General features: G+C 35.9%; 1 protein-coding gene and 1 long non-coding RNA gene across 3 annotated transcripts in view; one reads left to right on the top strand and one right to left on the bottom strand.

The window, feature by feature from the left end:
• Positions 1 to 16,802, bottom strand: part of DCDC1 (doublecortin domain containing 1) — a 333,033-nt gene that overhangs the window by 60,679 nt on the left and 255,552 nt on the right. The gene's annotated exons all lie outside the window — the stretch shown is intronic.
• Positions 6,460 to 16,802, top strand: part of LOC119255396 (uncharacterized) — a 73,179-nt gene continuing 62,836 nt past the window's right edge. For both annotated transcript variants that reach the window (XR_008553465.1, XR_005127462.2), the window contains exon 1: positions 6,460 to 6,776. This is a non-coding gene — a long non-coding RNA (uncharacterized LOC119255396). The remainder of the gene's footprint in view (positions 6,777 to 16,802) is intronic.

The following is a 16,802-nucleotide window of genomic DNA, read 5'->3' as shown; positions in this document are numbered from 1 at the left end:
GCTGGTCAAGTACAACTTACTGTTAATAAACATTCACATAGAGCAAAAGCCATTAGACTGCAGAGTTCCAGCACAGCGTGAGCTTTTATGTAAAAGCAATAGGCCTCTTAATATTCTGTTTCATAAATGAAGAGTTGACAGACCCTTAACTGTAATGGCACTGGCAGACCCAGCTATAATGACTGTACATGTGCATAACATAAATTAGAACTTTATAATAGCAGTAAAGACTGGACGCTTAATTCCTAAAGCCAGCACTAGGTGGAGACAGTGATTCGTGCAATGCTTGCAGGCAGCCTTTTTCCTTACCCTTCGAGAACTTATTTCTATTTAATATTTTTCCATTTTCTTCTGTGTGAAAAAGATATTAGGCAATCGTTATTTTTAATAGAGACTTTGTATAAAACAAAACATCTCGAACTTCAGAAGGACCCACTTGAAAACACGCTGTTGTCCACAGACCCAACGAGGCAGCCAAAAAAGGTTTAAAGGCAAGTTTATTCATTTAAATGGGTATTTTTATTAACCTTGGCTATTCCACTAAAGAAAAAATTCTATATATGATACTGTGTGAGTATTTACCCCCATGGATAGGTGTTTAACCAAAGTTAAAATATTCTCCTGGATGAAATGAACCTAAAAATTTCCAACATTTTGGTTAACAGATAACCTCTTTCCTCAAAAACTAATTAATCATATATATTTCAGTCTGATTAATAATAGGGTCATGGCTCCATCCAAATGTTCTATTCAAATAATCTTATAAAGGAATGAGAAACAAAGACACTTTAGATCATGTTTTTGGAGTGCAGAGGCTTTGATGGGACTTCGGCATTGTGGCAGGTTATGAGAAATTGTTCGAGACTGTACGCAATGTGGCAGAAAGGTATTATTTTGCACTCTTGGAAATCAATAGTAAAATAAAAACAAACCCAAATGTGTCCCAGTTGAAAAGAAATTGTATTTTTCATATGCTATCAGAACTAAATTATATTGTTTCCAACAATGTAATGAACATAGTAATAAAATGATACAATATATAATTTGGATCTGATACAGTAAATTATAAATACTGTGGAAAATTCCAACCCAGATATGCACTCTCTAACAAACACACACGTAAACATGATCAGATTCATAATCCACAACTGTCAAAGAAATGCTTTGCTTTACACAAGGATCTATTCATTATTTAATGGTCACTTTTCAGTTTTTAAGGTTATCTAAGTCACAAGATTAGACCACTTAGAACTAATCTATAATTAATTTAAAATTGCATGGCTCCTCAGAAACAGCAAGCAGCATGTTATTCATATAGAATAATAACATATTTGTACATTGATTTTCATGGAAATCAGTTTATAGACTAACTTCAAATACCCACCTCTGAAGACACAAAAGGATAGGAGAAAGAAATGGACAGTTTGCAACAACAAAACAATAATAACAACAAATAATAGCAACAAATTCCCTTGGATTTAAAGTGTTTTCAAGTTTTCTAAGGGTCTAGTTTTCTACACAAGGAAGACAGTGAAAGTTGGGAGCAACACACATGAACTAATCTTAAACAATATAGTGGGGTTAAAAGATTACATACAGCTGGAATCCATCAAAGATCACTGGAGTCTTTTATCAGTGAAATATTTTAGACTACATTTATTTTGCAATTTAATGTTGAATCTTAAAATATAATAGTTTGTATAAATAATTATTTTTAAAATTTAAATTTTAAGTAACATTACCCCCAAAAAGGCAAGATGCCAAAGACTAATAACAGAGTTATTAATTTACAAGCCAACATTTACAAAGATCAAGTAGCTTTTGCATGGAAATATTCCATTTTATTTCTGGACTATTTTTGCAAACTAAGAAGTACAATTGGAAATTACAATTTGTTAATCTTTCTTATAAACTATTATTTGCCCCCTCCTCTTTACACTATGTTGATAACTAGCAAAATACTTCAGACTGGATTTTAGTGGAAAATAGGAGCTAAGGAGGAGATCTCTATGATCATGTTTCCAACATGCATAACTAGGGATAACTGGGGATTTCTAAGAATGAGAAACTGTTAAAACAATTATACTGCAAAGAATACTTATTTCATAGTAATTTGAATAATTTTATATTATAATCCTCTCAATTAATGATAATTATTTAAACCCTTTAACACAATCCAAAATTATTTTTTAGAAGATCAATTATGAAATATGGTAGAAACCTATAGTCCATTAATGGTAATTGCCAGCAAGCAATTAATCTAGAAAAATAATGGATATTCAGATGGCTATAAACCCAAACCTGACATCTCTTGCAAGTTTGCTTTTTAAAAAAAGTCTTTGACCTGCTCTATTTTGTTTTGTTTTTCTAGTTGGTTGAGCTTCCTGGTTATTTAGATTCTAGATACATAGAAGTAATCTATATTCAGCACTAAAAACCTATCATTATCTCCCATAGTCAGAGAGTTTCATACTTGTGTAAAAGCAAAGCTCTCTTTGCAACTACAGTAAAATCTCCATCAAGAGCAAGATTTGTAAACAAAAAATATTCTTCTCTCAACAATACTCACTTATGGTGGAACCCCATGTGCTCGCTGTGTTCCTAAAGCTATTTCATTAATCACCTCTCTGGGTCTGACAGGTTAGTTTTGATGTCTCAGATCTTTGGGGGGTTTTACTCCCTGAAGTTTCTGTATTAATTTTTGTGCAAATAAGACAACTGAATACAGTCTACTGAGCACCTGCCCTCTCCCCACAACACTATACTAGCCACTGCAGGGAATCCAAAAGAAGTTAGAGAGGGCTTTTGCCCTCAGTAAAGTTACTGCATTTTAGCAAGAAGCAAAAAGAATATGCCTGGGGAGATTTTTGACAACAAGACATTATGTAAGGAAAAGAAATGGTGTTTTCAATAAGAATTGTAACAGGTTGACCGAATGGAAAGAAAAATAATAAGAGCTTTATATTATGAAAATAACTGTTGGGAGGCTGAGAATCTTTGAGGATGCATGAGTTTTGCATACATGAAGAATAAAGATTTTAAGACAGTGAAAGGGAAGATGATTAGAAATGCCATTTCAGGACCAGAAGTAAGAATACCATCCTCTGATATTACATAGTAACTCTAAAATATATAACTTTTTGAGTAAAGACACAGAATTCTAGCTAGAAGAGAGGAATTCTACCTACAGCTTTTCATTTCCTAGCCTGTTATATCTAGCCAATTCTTTTGCTCAAAAGTGCTTTGCCATTTAAGGCTCTTGATTGCCTCTATTTATTCATACCAGGAGAAATCCTTGTTCCCCCCCAACTCCCAAATCAATTCTCTCTTTCTTCAGTGGGACACACGGCTACCCAACTGAATATAAGATTTACTTACATTTAGTTGGAGCCATGTGTAAAAGTTCTGGCCCAATGGGCTGTGAGTGGATGTGCTGTGTGTGGCTCACAGGCTTTCCCTCAAAGCATCTGGACATGTAGCCTCTCTGTCCCCACCCATCCCTTTTCTCCATCCCACCACCTGGGAGATGGCAAGAATTCGAACAACCATTTTGGATCCATAAGTGGAAGACACACGATAGGAATGGGAGAGCCACCTAAAAGCTCTGTAAGGTGCCCTGTCTATAAACAATCCTGTGGAGAGAAATGAGTATCTTTATAAGCCTGAAAGTTAGGAAATCTTTTTGTCAAAGCAGCTTAGCCTATTCACTTTCTATTATGGTATCAGTCATTTCCATTGATCTAATCTTTCACTTTTTCCTGTTTGTCCTCTGAATCTTTCACTGCTTTCTCTCTCTCTACCTCTAGGGAATTTTCATGAGTTGATCGCTGCCATCATTGATAGCACAACTTTCCTAATTCTTATTGTGCCTTTATCATCTCCTACACTATTATTTCCTCCCTCTCATGTCCACTCACTGGTTTATGTAAAGATGACCTCTGATTTCTTCAGGAAATGTTCTTAAAGGCAGTTAGTTACAGCTCTTCAGATTTATATGTACATATATACATATATTCAGGGTCATCCTTATGGCATGCAGCATCTTGCCAATATATTTTTTATAGAGTACCTGTTTATATAAATAATGTGATTTAGGGGCCCATGTGAAGTACAGTGATTTATTCACAATGTATTAAAAAGGGTTTAGAATAACGGATAGGGAAAACGGAGCTGTGCATTTTTGTTGTTGTTCTGGTGATTCGTGTGAAAAATTCAGAGTTCAGACAGCTGAACTTCAGAGTTCAGACAGCTTTCAGGTTCAAAAAACACCTCTTTGTGTTTTTTGTTGCCAAATGGCAGGTCCTGGCTAGTTTTATATTCTTCTCCTTCTCCCGCCACTGAAAAATCAGTGCGTGACTGTTTGGGACCAGTTTGTATTGATACACCATAGACCCCCCCCCTTGCCTCTGCAGTTTCAAATACCATTTTACAGTGCTATTTACATGATTGCTCCTGACACTGTAGCAGCTAACAATGGCTCACTCCAAGGTTTTCATTGATCTCATGACCATAAATGCAAGTCCTATGGAGAGTATGCAGAAAAATATGAAAATAATTAAAATTCACATTTTAATATGACATTCTGGTCATATCAAACTTGTTGTTCAGAATTTTATAGCATAATCACAAATCAGCACAATCAGACTTCTTTCACAAACTCTTAAGTCTATGGTCTTGAATTCTATGTTTCCACACCCCTGTCATCAGTGGGAGGATAAATGAGGGATTGTAGGAAAGAGCTCTCCTTTGCACAAAGCCTGTTGATCCTTCCTCCAGCCTGGCTTAAGAACAACAGAAGAGCATGTTGTCACTTACTATTAACCAAGGTGGTACCATGGTCAGAACACAAATAAGTTAAGGCCAACATATAGGCACACATGCAGTTCAAGCCTAAACCCTAAACTTGTTCTGTGCCAAATTTGAGTGAAAGTCACATAAAATCATTATGTTGGCACCGTTCTAGAGGCTTAGTCTCCATACTATCCCCAAAAGTCTGTGCTACCTAGAAGGAATGATCCACAAACCCTCCTGGACCCAGAGTTCCTTAGGACACATGTTCATTCTCATATGGGGGTATAGGATCAGAGACTGCACTGAAAGGGAGAAATAAAGATACCACCTGTATGGCCACAGGCTTGACTTGGCACACTCTAACTGGTCAACACCACCCAAACCAGTCCAGGGCATTGGAGAGGGTCTCAGAAAATATCAAAACAGACACTTCAAAGTGTAGGGACTCCTCAGACCTGGAGTCTGAAGCAGGGATCCCACTTGCTTGGTCTAAGGGTGGTGCTATGTGGGTTCCCAGGGAATCATGGGAAGGATTTTAGTTATCACTATTGAGCTGGGTTGAAAGAGATTGTCAGTCAGGAGGAAGTGAGTGATAGCATTCTTGCAAGTATTTCCTCTTCAAATATTTCCACAAACAGCCTTTAAGAGCTATAGATTGTCTATCATGAGTCACATTTTAGTTCTGCATCAAAGACCTGAGCAAACAGACAAGAAAAAAATAAGCAATTTGAAAGGGAAAGAACAACACCTAGAGGTTCCAAATGAAAAGGATAAGAGCAGTCATCTAGGGAAAAGAAATAATCCGGGAAGAGAACCCTGGAAAAAGAATAAGCATCTGTAGGGAGTCTCCACATGTAATAAAATAACAAGGATCCTTTGCCTAAAGTGATTCTTGGGAAGCCCCATCCCACACATTCTCACCATCTAGCTATATTTATGCTGCTGGGTGCCCAGGATCCAAGGAACTAAGACAATTACTATCTCTGAGGAGTCAACATGGACCAATAGAACAAATGCCAGTGATTTCAAGTGATGAGAGTGATCATGGGGTTTTATACAAGGACTGAAGAGAAATAATGGAGAGTCACTGATTCTTCCTGAGGGATGTTGGGCAAGCAGGTTGATCAATACAGAGAAAATTGGATGCTGATTTCCCAAGACTCAGACAGAGTTTGGTCCTTGGGATACACCCTGTCCATTTATTGAATGAATGAATTAGTTAACTTGAACTACATTTAAAATCTAGTTACAGAATTCTAAGTTCTCTATTCCCCGTATATTGATACCCATATTGCCTGAATTCTTAAATCTAAAGTGAGAAAATATAAATGAACACCTGTATATCCCTTCCATAGAAGCAAAATAACAGATAACTTGCATAATATGATTTGGCAGACAACAGAACAGTTCCCTACTCAAAAATCACTTCCAAAAGTAGATCCTTTGGTTGGGCATGGTGTGATATATACAGTTGCTGAAGTGAGAAACTGTACATCTGAAATCTGTGTGGTGTTGTAAACTGTTACCTGATCAAAAAGAGAAAAATGAAACAAAAAAGCAGGTCCCAAAATTCCATTACAACCACTCAATTTCTTTATGCTCAAAGTGCCTCACCAAGGCCATTGTGAGGTCTGCAAAACAAAGGTTAGTGCATTACAATCAGTGACAGGCTGAATGATGGCTCCTCAAAAGATATTCACATCCTAATCTCTGAAAAATGCAAATGTCATTATAAGGCCAAAATGGATTTTGCAGATAAGGCTCTTGAGATGGATCGATTATCCTGAATGATCTGAGTAGACTCTAAATATAATCAGCCATGTCCTTATAAGAGGAAGGAAGGGGGAATTTTGGCCCTACAGAAGAGAAGACAATGTGACCACATAAGGAGGGACTGGAATGATAAGACCTCAAATCAGGAACTGCCAGCAGAAACCGGAAACTGGAAGAGGCAAAGAATGGATTTCCCCTTAGAACCCCTAAAGGTATTGTATTCCTACTAACATCTTGTTTTGGCCCAGTGATATTGATTTGAACTTCTGGATTCCAGAATTACTGTTTAAGAGGAAATTAATACATGATTCTCAAACTCAATTACAAAGATAACATAATTGCTTCTGTGATTTGAAATAAGCTTCTAAGTCTAAAAATAATGATTTTAAAATTTATATTTGTATATTCCTCTTCAGTGAGTTTTATTTAGTATAGATTTTGGAGGAGCAAGTGGTTTTCTTTCCTTCTCTTTTATAAAAGAATTGTAAGGTTATAATCAAACCATATTTAAAATCTTATGTCCTGAATTTTCAAACACTGCTTCACGACATTTATTGTTTTTTATTATCTTATTTTTCATAATCATCATTCTTACCAACTGCATACAAGTACATAGAAAAATACCTTAGATTAGATTTCTTAAGTCTTTATTGTCAAATGTTTATGTTGTTTTATATTTTTTACAATTTGTAAATAATTGAAATAATAATTTTTTTTATAATGTGTTTCTCCCTCCCATAATATTTAAGATAACTTCCTTAGATGGTCATCTCAAATGTAAATGCTAAGTCAAAGACAATGACATTGACATTGCTACATTGTTTTCTAAAGGGGTGTTGAAGACTGGGATTCTTTTTTGTAAAAAAAAAAAAAAAAAAAAAAAGTCCCTAAGTGAACATGTTTGGTTTGGGGCTGTAGTGTTTAAAATTACTCTGATTTTACAAGTGACCAAAATAAAGCTTTCTAATAGTTAGCCATGTCAATTGTAGGTAAGCTACCTATTCTGACATGAATCTGAAAATTTAGGGTGACATTCTTAGATCTTTCTGGATTCAGGGCTTCTATACACAGGACGTTTATAACAAGTACTACTTAAGATGCAACCAACAATTGTTTGTTGAATTTTCTATTCCCCTCACTAAATTACAAGGTGTGTGAGGACAGAGATTCTCTCCACAACCATGGTTATAATCCCAGAGTCTAGCCCCATATGTGAAGAATAATTAGATACAGGAGACCTGAGAAATATTTCCTATACAAATAGGAGGGTAAAGATAACTGCAGTTAGTTATCTAGTTCATATATGAAGACTAAGACTGCAGTTACCCCCTCTATAGTTGAAGGCAATTCATTCTTTTGATCTTTTAAAATACAAGCAAAATCATAAAGTACCTACAGTTAAGACATATACATAATCCTGTAGTAAGCATTGTGGAGACAAAAAAACAAGTATAAAATCCTAGTTGGAGGAAATGACAGGATAGACTTGAACATGATACAACACGGCTGTGCTGTCCAATGTGGTACAACTAGCTACATAGGACTATTTACATATAAATTTGAGTTAAGTAAAATTAAGAAAAAGAAAAAAAAAATTCATCTGTTGCACAAGTCACATTTGAAGTGCCCAACAACACAGCACTACAACACAGATGAGGAGAATGAGGGAGTAGGGGAGATCAATAGGGGGGAACTAATTTGAATTGTTTCCCACAGGAGTCATAGTTGATCAGTTAAAGAAGAAAAGTAAAAGTTATTTTTCTGGGCATTAAAAGAATGACTTTAGGAGCAAGCAGATTAGGAACCTCTCTGCCCATATGAAAAGTCTCAATTGCTGACCTAAATGCACCTATATTTGATAAATATATTGGTGTAAAATATTAATCACTCCTGAAATGCTTTCACTCAAGACTCCTCATTCTCACAGCTTAGGTTTTCAAAGTGGCAAATGTTTATATGTTAGGTCCATAAATAAAATTATGTTAAAGAATATACCTGTGGGTCTATCCTAGATATAAAATCAACCTTTCTCTACCCATTTTTTCTCTTCCCTCCATGCCCTTTTCTTCCAAGCCCCCATCACTAAGATTGCTGCAAATCCATGGTGTGGCCTCTCTATTCTGGGCTCAGCTTCAAGGGCAGCCTGTAAATCAATGTAGGGAAGCCCCTAAATTTCAAGCATTTTAATGTCATCTTATTTTCCAAATGAGGCTATAGTGGAAGTATTAAAATAAGGGAGACATTTATTAGTAGAATTAGTGTATACTTAAATGCTTGATGGGAAGGGCATGAATTCTGCACTTCTGAACACACTAACTGTGGTGAGATACTGAGCCGAGGGAATGCCCAATGCATCTCACCAAGTGCTTTTTCATGTTTCCTTTCTCATTACTGTGAGCAACGGTGGATAAAAACATTCTTCCTCACAGCCCGAAGATGATTCTTCTGTTGAATCTGAACAAAATTTATGGGCTACTTTAGCCTATTATTTCTCAAGGAGGGAAATGAGTTCCAGCAAGACTTCACCCAGCTGGTTATAAGAAGAGCCCAGCATAAATTCAGATCCCTATAGTTCTGTGAATCACACAGTCTTCATGGGGAAACATCCCATTAGACATAAAGGGCCTTTATTGCCCAGAAAGAAGCCGAGTTTGTTCAGTAATTTGTATAATTCAGTTCAAGTCTGTCATAAAGGAGGTGCCCAATACATGTTGTTGAGTAAATTGTTGAAGTCTGGATATAAGAATGTCCTCTCTGATCATTCACAGCATAATTGAGAAGTTATTTTTTCAGGGAGATAAGAAGCAACATCAACTTATTATTGCCTCTGAGTCTCTTGAAATGATCCTTTATATTTTTCCTTTTAATGCAGTGCTTTATACAAAAGATTCTCAATATGAAAACACACATCTGAACAATACATTTGCCAGAGCATGATGCTATGTGTAGCATAAAATGTAAAAGAAGTCATGTCTATTTCTACTAGACTCTAAGTTTCATGAGGATTTTGTCTACTTTGTTTCAATGTATCCCCAGTGCCTAGACATCATCTCACATGGAGACTCTACTGAACGCAGTCACCCACAGAGCTGGGGAGCCTGACTGGACTTCCTTTTGCCCTTCTCCTGCTTCACTCACTGGAGCATGGAGTCCATGGATCCAAGGGGAGGTGTTAACCTGGAGGCCACATATATCCTCCTCACTTCTAAACCATTCTCTGAGACTTCAAGCAGCCCCAAATTTGCTTCCAGGGACTAGAATGGCTTCTTCCGACTCTATCCTGATTGCAGAGCATGCAATTGGTATGCAGCCCACAATAATGAAAGTAGCCCAGGAATAGTTCTGATGGGGTAGGGCAGAGATTGGACAGAGGCTGGTTTGGCTACTTGTGTGTTGTGGAAACCCACTGCAGGGCTGGAAACAGCCTGCCAATTTTAGAGGAGGCTTGGTTAAATGGATGGATGGATGGATGGATGGATAATAAATTAATGAAAATAATGCCCTTAAGGGCACAATGACATAAACCAAGGAAAGAGAAATTAACAGAACATGAGTTTCTAAAATTTTGTGGTATTAGCAAATGATGCCAAGTTGGACAAGGAATTCTTTTAGTCTTTTTAATAATTGATTTTAATAGTAACAACACAGTCCAGATAAAAGGTGACTTCATAAAGTAGCTTAAAAGTGGTCAAAGAAGGTAGTTCTTTAGCTTTCAGTCTAAAGATGATATAAAATGTAGATTTTCTAAATTGTATTATTTTAATTGAGATAACACTGGTATAAAACACTGTATTTGATTTAGGGATATAAGGTCACATCACTTTAGATGTATATTTCCATACCATACCCACCACCAAAGCACACATTATCCTCCACCATAGTCCATAAAATGTAATTTTTTTAAAAGAAGATTTCAATCAAATGAAATTTTCAAATATGTCGCTCAAATTCAAAATAGATTTCAAACTTCAATTGTAAAAAGAAAATCCTAAATTCATGAAAACAAAGCATTTTCTCTTGTCAGCATTGCACATGACACCTAGAAGTGCCTACCAGGTATTTGTCAGCAGAGAATGGTTGAGAGCACACAGTCTGATGCCAGACCTCTGGAATTAAATCTTGGCTTCACCTCTGACTAGCTGGGTGACCTTGGGCATGTCACTCTTGGGATAACAAGATGACTACTTTGCAGTGCTGTTATAGAAACTAAACACATCGTTACTTGTAAAGGAACAGAAGTGTCCAGTTCATAGTCTGTCATCTGGATGGGCTAAATACCAGAGCTAAATGTTATGTCATTGTTACATGACATAAATGGTGTGTGACCATAGTGCTAACTATTCTTAATTACATGCTAAATGATATTTACTCTCAAAAAAGGGCTTGGTTTCTATGTATTGGTCAATTGAAGTTTAAAAGCTATTCTCTAAGATAACTCAAAGCAACTTTGGTAATAATAGGAGATTTCAACCATCTCAAAATATTTTTAATGTGTTGCCATGGTAGACTTTGGTTAATGCAACATTAATCCAATGAGGGTTTCGTAAGTCAGCAGGTGGAAAAGCTGTGTTTTAACTTTGTCTTTCCTAGCTAATGAAGATGTGTTCAACGTTTCAATCATTTAAAATCTATGCTAAAGTTATACAATAATAAGAAAGAACGTAATCTCCATCTGTGCTACAATGCTGCATGCAAACCAAAGCAAACCAAAGCAACTGGAACAGAGACAAGGAGAACTACCCAGAAACAATGATAAATGGATTGTATAAACTATAAAAATTATTATGATGATAATAATAGTGCTTTTTGGAGTGAAAAAGACATTACTTATACCTGTTTTTAAGAAAATCTGGGGATTTCATTCTTTTCTGTAAAATAGCTAAACAAATTCTTAATCTCAAATACTCATGTATATTACATGTCTGAGAATTCTTGCATGTTAATGGCATGATAGTCCAGAGTTTCTATTTTCGAATCTCACAAATAGTTTCTCTCTTCCCCTTTATTGGTATCGCCGTTGTTTTTCTTAAAGAATCTTTTGTTAAGACACTTCTCCACAACTTCTTCAATGGTTAGTTAAAGTCACACTCCACTGAACAAAAACCTTCAAATTTTAACATTACCTCTTTAATAGGATCTGTGAATATATTACCAGAAATGTCATCAGCACAATGAAATTAAGTTAATAAACAATATCTACTAAACTTCATAACATTGCTTCCTTTTTCACACAAATAAGACTGATTTGAAAGATAAGCATATGTTTGAAAATTAATAGCAACATTCTTTTGTTTCATTTTATGCAGCTTTAAAGATGAAGGAGCCTTAGGAATTAATTGCAGGCTTCTAATAAACACAATGATGTAATGACGTATTTAACATTACTGTTTTTTGTTTGATTCCAAATAAATTGCAGATTTTTTCTGGAGTGATACTAAAACAATTACCATTTTGCAAAAAGGATAATTAATCTGCAATTTTTTCACATTAGATCATATATCTCTAAAGAGTGCCCACGGATTTGATAGTCCTCAGCTGCTGTGTATTTATTTTTCATTTTTTCTACTGATGTACCGCCCCATCAGTGCTGACATTTAAATGAGTGAGTATTCAACACAAATGTGATCATTTGTACAGCATCCAATGCGGCCCCATACTGAGATGATTGCTTCTGGGAGCCATCCACGGGTTCTCAAATAGGGGGAAAAAGCCAGGCAAAATTTTATCAATTTACATTTTTCTGTGATTAATTTTTATGCAAATAAGGGCCCGACCGTGCTCCCATCTCACCTGAATCATCCGGATCATCAAAGACAAATTGAGCATCACTTATTTAAAAAATAGGCTTTAAACTACTCTACAGCTGTGTTGGAAAATGCTAAGAGCGGGGCATGAACTTTTCTAATATAACAGGAATACATAAGAAAATGCCTTTTATGTGCTTTTTGTACACACTGTCATAAACATGGAACTTAACAAAATCCCCCCAAAAATTGCTTTTTCTTTGAATAGTCTCCAGTCTCTGTAAATATTCGGCAATGGAAATGCCAGCATATGAAGCAACGTTTCACCAGTTTCTGAAAGCATAATCACAAGTGTCTCTCATTAAACAAAACACACTGACCAGTATGTGTCTTTGCCAACTTTCTGCAGCTTCTGGATGAAAGTATCTATTGAATAGAGTAAATATATAAGGAAAACAAAATGTCATAGAAGTAAATGCCAAATCTTAGCTTGTGACTGGGGGATTTCTATTGTATTTTATTGTATAACATTGAAAAAGCACCTCAAGCTTTCTACAGTCTATTGCTAAATTTACCAAACTTCCACTAAAATAGTGAAATTATTTAGTTTGCATTTGGGGCATTAGAAATTATAAAAAGCATACTAGATTTTTTCTTCAAATAATAATATACCTTAGATTATGGACCACAAATAAAAAATGTTTTCCATGGTATCTGGAATCAAGGTAACAATGCAATTTATATAAATAGTCATGGCTTATAAATGCTACCTCAGCAGTAGCTAAGTTCAATTTGCTATATTTTAGGAAAAGCTATATTTTATCACATGGTATCTTTTAAAAGTATGCTTAGAGTTTTATACATGACTCAGTTATCAAAATCTTCCCAGATGTCTCTCTTCCTTTCACTCATGAAAATAATCACCAGAGCAGAAATAAATTGTTGACAATTCTCTGAGAATGGAAACAGACCACAGGGGGTAAAAATCTGGTTATCTGAATGGACGATATAATCGAAGGTTCAGCTAAGCTAAGGGAATTTCAACATAAACAATGCTCTTATTTCCAAGAACGGATTCTCCTTTATATACAATAGTGGAGGAATGCCAATCCTTCCCTTACTGCTGTGAGAAAAGTGCCGGACAGGAACAAGATTAGAATCTTAAAAGCTGTCCTGGGGAGCTAAATTACTGTGCAGTGTACAGGTGAGGAGGTAAAAAGAGGAAAAATAAATGGAGTTTATTCCATGGTTTTTAGAGTTTATTTCACGAAGACAGAAATAAAGATATCTAAATCCGTAGTTACAGTCACTCCATGTGAGACGACTGTGTGAGAGAGTATGTGTGTGTGTATGTGTGTGTGTGAGTGTGTGAATGTGTGTGTGTGTTTGGGCATGTGAATGTATGGGCTGTGTTATGGACCACCCCTCTCCCTCACCATCAAAAACATGCCATTGACACCACATTTCACTAAAAAACATTCCTGTTTGTATTTTCACTGCCTTGCTTAAAAAAATAAGCTGGGAAAGGTAGGTGTTTCCTCTCACAAAAATATCACTAATTTTAGCCTGTAGAGCTGTGGAGGAAAAGGAGGAGAATAACTTGACTGATACAACTTCTGCACATGCACATCCAGCTAGTCTGATCTCTGGGTGAGCAGGTTTAGATGAGCCAGTACAGAGCCTCATCCACAGTGACTCAGTCTGACTTGGAGTGATTCACCCAGTTCCTTACCTGACGTGTCATACTCTCAAGCAAAGGTCAGCATAAAGTGACTCTCAAGCCCCCAATGATTTCTAAACTCTACCCCTGACTTGAAGCAGCAGCTGTTTGGTTGAAAGCAGGTCAGCTGGCAAGCACACAGCTGTTTTTTTAAAGTTCAGGATAGTTGCCAGTGTAATGTGAAAACCAGCCTGTCTCTCACAGAAGTCAATTGGCACCTTCCAAATGACAGGGAAAGCTGTTTCCACATGTGCTGATGGAGTACATTTGGGGACAATGGGACAAGGGACTGATGGAGGAAAAACCGTTTAGGGATGACAACTCACAGACCTAGGGAAGAAATAAATGTTGGTCCTACAAGGAGCAGCAGATTAGAGTGCAGGGTGAGCACACAGGCCCTCAGAGTCCACACACTTCACCCAGGCCACAGCAATTCTTACAGAAGTCAGGAGACCCCACTTTCCATTTGAACTATCATTCCAAGGAAGGGGAAAACAACTCCCTAATTTAAATGAAAAGTTCAACTTTTGGATCTTCTTCCCAAACCTCGTAGCTTCAGGATAAGGAACAAAATTACATCCTATCCTGGCAATAATTGTGCATCTTTCAGGTCTTCGGATAAGACACTCTAAAAGAAATGAGAAAACCTCAGCATGATGTAGTTATCCTATGTGAACACATCCAGTAAAGTGTATTTATCTCACTTTCTGAATTTTAAAAATAAGAAACCAGTGAATCCTTTGCCCTCAATGATTATCTTCCTTTATTAGCTCAGAAATAATCATATAAAAACAGTTGAGCGTACGGGCTTCCTCTCCCATACTACCCAACCCCCATTTATAGCATGATTATTTATGGCAGGATTGTTTTGTTTTCATTAATCATTTTTAAGCTAACACTGGTTTACTACACTATATGGTTTAAGGGTACAGGTTCACACCTCTTCAAATGTATGTTGCCACACCACACCCCCCTCCAAAGCACCCATAACCCTCCTCCCATAGTTCACTGGTCCTCTTCCCCCCATTTCTTCCTCTCCCCCTTCCCTTTTGGTAGCCTCAGTTCCACAGCCAGATTTCTAGGGTTTGTTTTGGTTGTCTATTTTTTTGTTTTGTTTCTTTATGGTCCATATATAAGTAAAATCATGTAGTGTTTCTTTCTTCTTCTGACTTATTTCACTTAATATTATCCCATCCCGGTTTCATTCATGTTATCACAAATGGCAAAATATCATGTGGGTGTGTATGTATGTGTGTGTATAAGATATGTATACGTATATGTCTGTATATATACACACACACATATATATACACACACACACACATATATATACACACACATATATATAGTGTGTATATATAGACATATATATACACACACACACACTTTATCCACTTATCTGTCATTAGGCATTTAGGCTGTTTCTATAAATAGTGCTACAATGAGCACAGGAGTTATGCCATTTTTTTTCAATTAAAATTTACACAGTTAATTTAGAAATCTTAACTATATAGCCCAGTGATGTTTTACACATGTAGATACATGTGTGCAAGGACAACCCTAACAAAAGATAGAATATTTTCATCACTTTATTATTAAAACTGAATTGATGATGTGAGATGGGGAAGGTTGATTCATATAATTTAAGAAATTGCCAGAGGCCAGATAGGTGACAAGTTTAAGTTTCAAACCCATAATCATCTGACTCTAAAGACAATAGCCTTCTCCCCAAGCCACAGTGCCTCTATCAAAAGACAATGAGTACATGGAAATTGACATTTATGGAAACAAATTACATTAAATAATTTATTAAATTGTTTAGATATTTAAAATAACTAGAAAGAACATTTTATAAAATAATTTACTAAAATTGACATTCTGGCACATTCAACATTCAAAGAAACTCCACATTTTCCCTTAAAATAAATTTGTATTTAGGTTTAGCTTACATGTGGCAGAAAACTCAAATAATAGTAGATTAAATATGATGGAAATTAATTTATCTTTTATGCACAAATCCAGAGAATGACAGCCCAAGGTTGGTATGACAGCCATTCCAAATTCCAAATTTTTCTTTTTTTCTCACTATTCTTGCATTATGTCCTCTCTTGAGTTTGCTGTAGTTCCAGTGATCATAACCATTTTCCAAGCAACAGAAAGTTAAAAGGCAAGGGTAAAAAGGTACCTGCCTAAGAACTTATTTAGTATCTATTAAATAGCTTTCCTAAAGATTTCACCTGATGACTTCCACTTTTTTTCTCCAGAGACCACTTACATCTGCAGTGAAGACTAGGATGTTAATTATTTGAACTAGACCCACTCCACTCTTGTTAATTAAAGAATAGATGTTTCGCAGATAACTAGCGGCTTCTTTTCCAGGAAGAAAGAAAAAAATGACCCATTTAAGCACTTAAGAGTAATACAAATCTAAGTAATACAAATCCCAATATAAATACACACACACACACGTGAACATAAACTGAAAAATACCATCAAAAGGAATGGTGTTCTTTCTGAAGTGACAAGTAAAATTACTCCTACTGTATTTTTTTAAAGGATGTTATTATACATATTAAATTATATCATATATAATATCTAATCATCTAAAAAGTCATAAAAGAGATTATATTATTCAAACAAATATTTCCTATGCTGTCTGCAATGCCAAGAACTGTTCTGAGCAGTTAGAATAAAGCCATGAACAAGAGAAACAAGTTTACTGCTATTATGGGGGGTCTATAAACAAGAAACAAATAAAGGAAACCTCTGATGGT

The sequence above is a fragment of the Talpa occidentalis genome, unplaced genomic scaffold (assembly GCF_014898055.3).
Source record: "Talpa occidentalis isolate TD23 unplaced genomic scaffold, MPIMG_talOcc4v2.1 talOcc4.3, whole genome shotgun sequence".
Lineage (NCBI taxonomy): Eukaryota > Metazoa > Chordata > Mammalia > Eulipotyphla > Talpidae > Talpa > Talpa occidentalis.
The sequence above is the reverse complement of the archived record's forward strand: the minus strand, read 5'-3'. Positions and strand labels throughout refer to the sequence as shown.